This window comes from Poecilia reticulata, chromosome 2 (genome assembly GCF_904066995.2).
Source record: "Poecilia reticulata chromosome 2, P_reticulata-male-v2, whole genome shotgun sequence".
NCBI classification, from domain to species: Eukaryota; Metazoa; Chordata; class Actinopteri; order Cyprinodontiformes; family Poeciliidae; genus Poecilia; species Poecilia reticulata.
Genome location: NC_088831.1, coordinates 40221975 through 40230075, shown reverse-complemented (window position 1 = coordinate 40230075; position 8101 = coordinate 40221975). Strand labels below are relative to the sequence as shown.

General features: G+C 44.6%; 1 protein-coding gene across 2 annotated transcripts in view; it reads left to right on the top strand.

The window, feature by feature from the left end:
• Positions 1–8101, top strand: part of LOC103461731 (histone deacetylase 4) — a 219440-nt gene that overhangs the window by 74590 nt on the left and 136749 nt on the right. The window contains exon 2 of one of the 2 annotated variants that reach the window (XM_081604584.1): positions 3355–3445. The exons of the other annotated variant lie outside the window; for it this stretch is intronic. The gene's annotated coding sequence lies outside the window, so the exon portion shown is untranslated. The remainder of the gene's footprint in view (positions 1–3354; positions 3446–8101) is intronic. 2 annotated transcript variants of the gene reach the window in all.

Sequence of the window (8101 nt, the reverse complement as noted above, 5' to 3'; positions counted from 1 at the left end):
TGGAACAAGACGGAAATGGGCGAGAGATGAAAACATGGATCTGTTGGAATGCTACTACTCAAGTAATCCTAGTCAGAGGGGCTACATGCAAAGACTGTGGGAGGAATGGTTAGCTCGACATCCCCAGTCAACACTAACTGCCAAACAACTAGTAGCTCAGTGTTCCAACATCCGCAAACGGCAACTGCTGTCACAACTGGAGATTGACGAGGTACGACACAAGTGCTACGGGAAGGAGCCAGGATGCCAGGTCAGAAGGGAGTCAACTACAACTCCCCGCCCAGAGACTGGGTATGTAGCCCCAGTAATGAACGAACCATCTGAGCTGAATGAGGCAGCAACTGACCTGAGAGAGAGAATCATGGCCCGAATGAACACCAGACGACCCCGACGCCAATTACAACGGCTGAGTGAAGTACCATCAGAAAGTCTCATTGAAGATGTGAATTCGGCATTGAGAACGATCCCTACCAACACCATAACAGAAACCAATGAGCTGATATACAACTCAGCATCAGTGATCCTTGAGATGCTTGGTTATAAGAGCAACCATGAGACCCAATACCCACCATGGAAAAGACGGTTAGAGGCTAAGATCAAGATAACAAGGAGGGAAGTGAGTCAACTGTCAGAGCTCCAAAGGGGTGCAATGAAAAGATCAGTACCCAAGAAGTACAGCCAGATGCCCATACCTGAAGCACTCGAAACTGCCAAACAAAGGCTCCAAGCCTTGGCCAGCCGCCTAAAGAGATACACGAGAGAGAATGAAGCCAGGAGGATTAACCGGCTCTTCGCCACCCAACCAGCTAAAGTGTACTCTCAATGGCAGGGTAATAACAATAGAGCAGACCCACCCAGGCTGGAGACTGAACAATACTGGAAAGGCATATGGGAAAGGGAGGCGTCCCACAACAGCAATGCACAGTGGCTAACCTCTCTACGAGAGGACCACAGCAACCTCCCTGAACAAGCCCCGGTAACCATCACTGTGGCAGATGTCCAAGACAGAGTCTCGGGTATGAAAAACTGGACAGCACCAGGACCTGACATGATCCATGCCTACTGGCTTAAGAAACTCACTGCCCTCCATGAGCGACTGGCAGCTCAACTGAACCAGCTGCTACAAAATGGGACTCACCCTGAATGGTTAACTGAAGGGCGCACAATCCTGATACAGAAGGAACCCTCGAAGGGTTCAGTCCCATCCAACTATCGGCCAATAACCTGTCTCTCTACAACATGGAAGCTCATGTCAGGCATCATAGCGGCTAAGATAAGCGGGCACATGGATACATACATGAGCAAGGCACAGAAGGGCATAGGCATAAATAGCAGAGGAGCCAAACACCAACTCCTTGTAGACCACACAGTTGCCCGAGACTGCAAAACCCGACACACCAACCTGTGTACCGCTTGGATTGATTACAAGAAAGCCTATGACTCAATGCCACACACTTGGATCATTGAATGCTTAGAGATGTACAACATCAATAGGACTCTAAGAGCCTTCATTGCAAACTCGATGGGGCTGTGGAAAACCACCCTTGAAGCCAACTGCAAACCACTTGCACAAGTGTCCATCAAATGTGGCATATACCAAGGAGATGCTCTGTCCCCACTGCTGTTCTGCATAGGCCTGAACCCTCTCAGCCAAATCATCAACAAGACTGGCTACGGATACCGACTCAAGAATGGGGCTACAATCAGTCACCTCCTCTACATGGATGACATCAAGCTGTACGCCAAGAGCGAGCGAGACATCGACTCACTGATCCACACCACCAGGATCTACAGCACTGACATTGGGATGTCATTCGGACTAGAGAAGTGTGGTCGGATGGTTACAAAGAGAGGAAAGGTCGCCCACACAGAAGGGGTCTCACTCCCAGAAGGAACAATAGCAGACATAGAGCACAGCTACAAGTACCTGGGAATACCACAAGCAAATGGCAACCTCGATGAGGTCACAAGGAAAAGAGCCACAGCCAAATACCTTCAACGAATAAGGCAAGTCCTGAGAAGCCAGCTCAATGGCAAGAACAAGATCCGTGCAATAAACAGCTATGCCTTACCAGTAATCAGATACCCTGCCGGAATAATTAGCTGGCCAATGGAAGAGATGAAGGCCACGGATGTTAAGACTAGGAAGCTACTAACCATGCATGGAGGGTTCCACCCCAAATCCAGCACCCTGAGACTGTACACGAGCCGTAAGGAAGGAGGCAGAGGACTAGTGAGTGTGAGAGCCACTGTCCAGGATGAAACATCCAAGATCCATAAATACATCAAGGACAAAGCCTCAACAGACGATGTGCTCAGCGAATGTCTCAGGCAATGGGGAACAGAAGACACGGTGCTGGAAGTACCATCATGGGAGGACAAGCCCCTACATGGGATGTACCACCGACAAATAACTGAAGTGGCTGATGTCAGGAAAACCTACCAATGGCTGGAGAAAGCTGGACTCAAGGACAGCACAGAGGCTCTCATCCTGGCCGCCCAGGAACAGGCCCTAAACACCAGAGCAATAGAGGCTCAGATCTACCACACCAGACAAGACCCAAGGTGTAGGTTGTGCAAGGAGGCCCCTGAGACAGTCCAGCACATAATAGCAGGGTGCAAGATGCTGGCAGGGAAAGCGTACATGGAACGACATAACCAAGTGGCGGGCATAGTGTACAGGAACATCTGTGCAGAATATGGACTGGAAGCCCCAAGATCAAAGTGGGGAACACCCCCAAAAGTGGTGGAGAATGACCGAGCTAAGATCCTGTGGGACTTCCAGATCCAGACAGACAAGATGGTAATGGCGAACCAACCGGACATTGTGGTGGTGGATAAAGAACAGAGGAAAGCCGTTGTGGTGGATGTAGCAATACCAAGTGATTACAACATCAGGAAAAAGGAGCATGAGAAATTGGAGAAATACCAGGGCCTCAGGGAGGAACTGGAAAAGACCTGGAAGGTGAAGACCACAGTGGTGCCTGTGGTCATCGGGGCCCTCGGGGCAGTCACCCCCAAACTGGAGCAGTGGCTCAAACAGATCCCAGGAACAACATCAGACATCTCAGTCCAGAAATGTGCAGTTCTAGGCACAGCCAAGATACTGCGCAGAACCCTCAAGCTCCCAGGCCTCTGGTAGAGGACCCGAGCTCAGAGGATGAAACAGACCACCCGCGGAGGGTGAGAAGGGAATTTTTTTTTTTTATATATATATATATATATATATATATATATATTTGTATCGGTTTAGACTCTAAAATCCTCTTTTTGTTCCCCGTTGTTTTCATTTTCTTTCTCTAAATCTCCCTCTAATTAATAAATGTGGTTTTCTGATTTTCTTTTTCGAATTAGAAATAAACATCTCACAATGGATGAAGATGACTACTGATGTCGTTGAACGTGGGGGAAGCCGGAGTACCCGGAGTGAACCCACACCTACACGGTGAGACATTTCCCACCGTGCAGTCCTTTCTTTTGAATATTAAAATGTCCAATTAAAAATCACAGTAGCTTTTTTTCAAATTACCGCCAATCACCAAAACACACGTGGCCCCGCCCCCCTTTTAAATCTAATCTTCTTTAGACATCAGTTTATGTCTAAGCTGGCTGGACTTTGCATCTGTTTTTAAACTGGCGTAGAGGTTGTGGAGTTAGAGTAGCGGTTCTCAACGTGGGCGGTTTTTTCTTTTGGTCTTACGTTTAGCTCTTATCCCCAATTGTATCTACTTTAGAAGCCTCTTGTTGTATCTTTGCCTTCTTACAGAGGCTCTCCAGGTCAGATGCATCGCTCGTCGCTGCCTTTCTCTTGAGCTTACGCTTTGATTTAGTTGATCGCTTTCTCTCATGCTGGTGGTCTCCATTTTGTTGTACTATGGAGACCGTTTCTTCTTCTATCACCTGCAGTACTTGACCGATGGCTGTTACATTCATGTGAATTTTGTTTTTATCGAAGGCTGTCTTATTCCCAGTTGTATCTACTGTAGAATCCTCTTGTTGTATCTTTGCCTTCTTACAGAGGCTCTCCAGGTCAGATGTTTCGCTCGTCGCTGCCTTTCTTTTGAGCTTACGCTTTGATTTCTTTGACTGCCTTTTCTCATCCTGGTGGTCTCCATTCTGTTGTGCTATGGAGACCGTTTCTTCCTTTATCACCTGCAGTACTTCACCAATGGCTTTTTCATTGGTGTGAATTTTGTTTTCGATGTTCTCTGTCTGGTCTTTGTCAACTATTTGCAGTAGTGAAAGTAATTTTGTAATCTCAGAAACGTTTTCATCATTGACAGCTTTCAGTTGAGATCCATCTCTCGTTGCTGACTCGTTGGCTACTTTTGTCTGACGATCCTGATGTCTATTCATGTATGTTTTAGAAGGTTCTTTTCTAACCATTAAAAACTGCTCAGTTTGGGTTGAAATGTCTTTATGAACTGTTTCCAATTGAAATCTGTTCTCTGTTTGAGTTGATACTGATTGACCGACTGGTGATTTGCTCTGAGTGTGAACTGAAACCATTGTACTCTTCCTCCGTCTTCTCTCTGAGAGTAATTTGTTCGTCTGATCTTTTAGCTGTTTAATTTCAGCATTTAGTTTTTGATTTACTTCGGACATGTCATTGAGCTGTTTCATTAAGTGTTTTTGTTCCTGATTCATAACATTTTCAGTGTTGGATGAGGACTCTTCCTTCTCTGGTGTCTCGTTCAGTAAGGTGATTGATTCCTGTTCGGTAGCCAGTGAATCGTCTTCCGTTCTAGTATTTTCACCTGAAGTTGTTAGTTCAGTGGCGGCATGTTTCTCCAACCAAATGTGAAACGGTATTTTCTTCTTGTTGCGCCTAGTCTTTGACTGTTTATCCCCTTTCTGGTCGACTTCCTTCTGTGTTTCTGTGACGGATTTCTTTTCGGTCACCGGCTCTGTTGCAGAAATCACAGTGTTCTTAGTAGAACTTTCCTTTTTCATGGACGCTACTTCATCACATTCTTCAGCTGGCTTTGAAACATTTTGGACGTTAATATTCTGAGCAAAAAAACTTACATCTATGCAAGGTTCAGACTTTGGGAACATTTTCCACAAGGTCTTTCTTTCGCTTCTGGGCAAACCTGCCTGGTGACATTGATTTTCAGACAGAGGACCGTTGATGTCACTGTTTTGAGCAAAAAACGTCAGATCAATGCAAGCATCTGGCTCTGGGAATGATTTCCACAACAATGGGGTCTTCTTGTTGCGCCTAGTCTTTGACTGCTTCTCCACTTTCTGGTCGACTTTTTTCTGTGTTTCTGTGACGGATTTCTTTTCGGTCACCGGCTCTGTTGCAGAAATCACAGTGTTCTTAGTAGAACTTTTCTTTTTCATGGATGCTACCTCATCACGTTCTTCGGCCGGCATTGAAACATTTTGGACGACAATATTCTGAGCAAAAAAACTTACATCTATGCAAGGTTCGGATTTTGGGAGCATTTTCCACAATGTCTTTTTTTCTCTTCTGGGCAAACCTGCCTGGTGACTTTGATTTTCAGACAGAGGACCATTGATGTCACTGTTTTGAGCAAAAAACGTCAGATCAATGCAAGCATCTGGCTCGGGGAATGATTTCCACAATAGCGGTGTCTTCTTGTTGCGCTTAGTCTTTGACTGTTTTTCCCCTTTCTGGTTGACTTTCTTCTGTGTTTCTGTGACGGATTTCTTTTCGGTCAGCGGCTCTGATGTAAAACTAACAAGTTCTTCCTTGCAAATCTCCGTCTTAAAGGAATTCTCCTGATGATCTTCTTCAGGCAGAGAAGTGTTTTGATTGATAACTATTTCAGTGCTGGGCTTAGATGACTCTTCCTTCTCTGGTGTCTTCTTCTGTACGGAGATCGATTCCTGTTCGGTAACCAGTGAATCGGTTACTGGTTCAGCGATGGACTCTTCTACACTGACGTTCTGCTTTTTGATATTTCCAGCAGAAAGGTCTTGGTCAGAGGGGATGTCTTCCCCCGAACAAGTGTTGAGTGGTACCTTGTTGTTCTCGTTGGACTCACTCCGGGGTGGCTGTTCATCCCCTTTTTCATCCACTTTTTGCAGTGCTTTGGCGCTCGATGCATTTTCAAGCGCCAATGAAGAGTCCTGCTGTTCCACGTTTTCAGTTGACGTTTTAAGCTCCTCAGATCCATGCAGCGCCCACCAGGCTGTAAATGACATCTTCTTCTTCTTGCGCTTGAGTGGCTTGGGTGGCTGCACTTCCCTCTCGACTATGTTGTCGGATGCTACTTCTTCGATGGTACTCTGGTTGGACTCCATTTTAACTTTTCAAAGTTGAAAATCCTACTATGTACTGCTAAGTAACTTCTCACAAGAAACTATCAACAACGGCTGCTAACAGGTTGTGATGAAGGTAGATGGATGTGACGAGCTTATATAATCGCTAGTGATGTCAGAATTCTGCCTTTGGAGTTGTATTGTGATGTCACATTGTGACGTCACAGTTTCGTTTTATATGGGCTTGTCTGACGGATTTTTTATTAACACGGCAGATGTGCGCAACCTGACTGCAAAAAGAGTAGGCGGGCTTTAAACTGTCACTGGTTGCCATAGTTACCCACCATTACCTTGTTGTTTGAGAAGGACTTTGCTGCAGTAAACAGAAAGGGTCGGGGACAGACCACTGTCAGTCTCACACCTTATTTGGAAATGGGACCATTGCACTCCGGGATTGAAGGGGGGCGCTATTTCCTACATTATCTACGGTCTCCCGTTTTTATTTTCTTTTGAAATCCGGGATATAGCTTCATCTTTAATGAGGAGTTTCACTCTCAGCATGTATTTGAACTTCTGCCTTTTATTTACTTCAACACAGCTCACAGGTTTTAACAAGTTCCATAGCTTTCTGTGTACTTCTAAATCTACTCCTTAGATGTACCTTTTTGGGCCTGCTACTGCCTCTAGTGGCGTAGAAGTAGGACCGCAAAGTCTTTATTATTTTATTATTAATTCTACCTCTTGTTCAGCGCCCTTATGCATTGCATACAGTGCATACCCACTTTTTGTGCCACTTTTTACTCGAGTGGCTCTCAGTTTTATAGGTCAGATGTCAAACCAAACACCTGATTTGACTGTGACGGCTTTTACAATTGAAGCGATAGATTCTAAAATGCTAAATACTGTCCAGTATGTTGATACAAACAAAAAACAAGATTTGCATAACAAAGGTGTTATTCTCTCTATTAGCTGCACTGTTTTCTTGGAATTCCGGTCTCAGCCTGGGATCCCTCTGCATGGAGTTTGCATATTCTCCCCATACCTGCACTGTATATCTCAGGGTACTCCGGGTTTATTCCACAGTCCAAAAATATTCATGTCAGGTTAATTAGTTTCTTAAACTTTCCCTTAGATGTGGATGTGTCCAGGTATTTAAACATTGATTTTTTTTTAAATGTCCAAAATCTAAGTGTTGCTGCAAATATTTTTGAAATCCCCCTTTGGTCTAATGAGCATCTAATTGGTGTGTAATAATCTTAAATGTGTATGGAGGTTTCTGAATCCGACATGAAAAACCCAATTCCTTCAAATAACATCAAACGAGGCCCGGCAGGCTTTCTCTGCTGACCTTCTGCTGATGAACAGGTGAACAAAAGTATAATCCTTCTTAGTTCTTGATTTCATACATTTTTTTTAATTTTATTACTTAAGTCATCCATCAGTGAGCTACTCCCAATGAGTAAAACCAGCACAATGTGACTCCTTATTCAGCGCAAGTTATGTAATAGAAGATAATCCACTGCTTCCACAGAAATGCTGCTCACACATAGTGTGGAAATTACCTCTTTTCCACCTGGCTGTCATTCCTCAACTTCCCTGCTGTTGTGTGTTCAAGCATTGGAGCCGAATTCTGTTTAGCATACAGTCGGAGGCCTTTGAGCTCACATTTAATTCACTTTCAGGTTTTTCAAGGGGGATTATTATGCAAGTTAGAAGTCTAGAACCCAAAGCCGATTGTTTTAGGTTCCATGGAATATTAAGTATTTTGGGGAGACAAAGGTCCAATTTCAAGGTGCTAAATTTTGGAGTCAAATTTGAAATCATATTTGACATATACAGCATTTTAATAACATCTGAAGGGAACATAGTT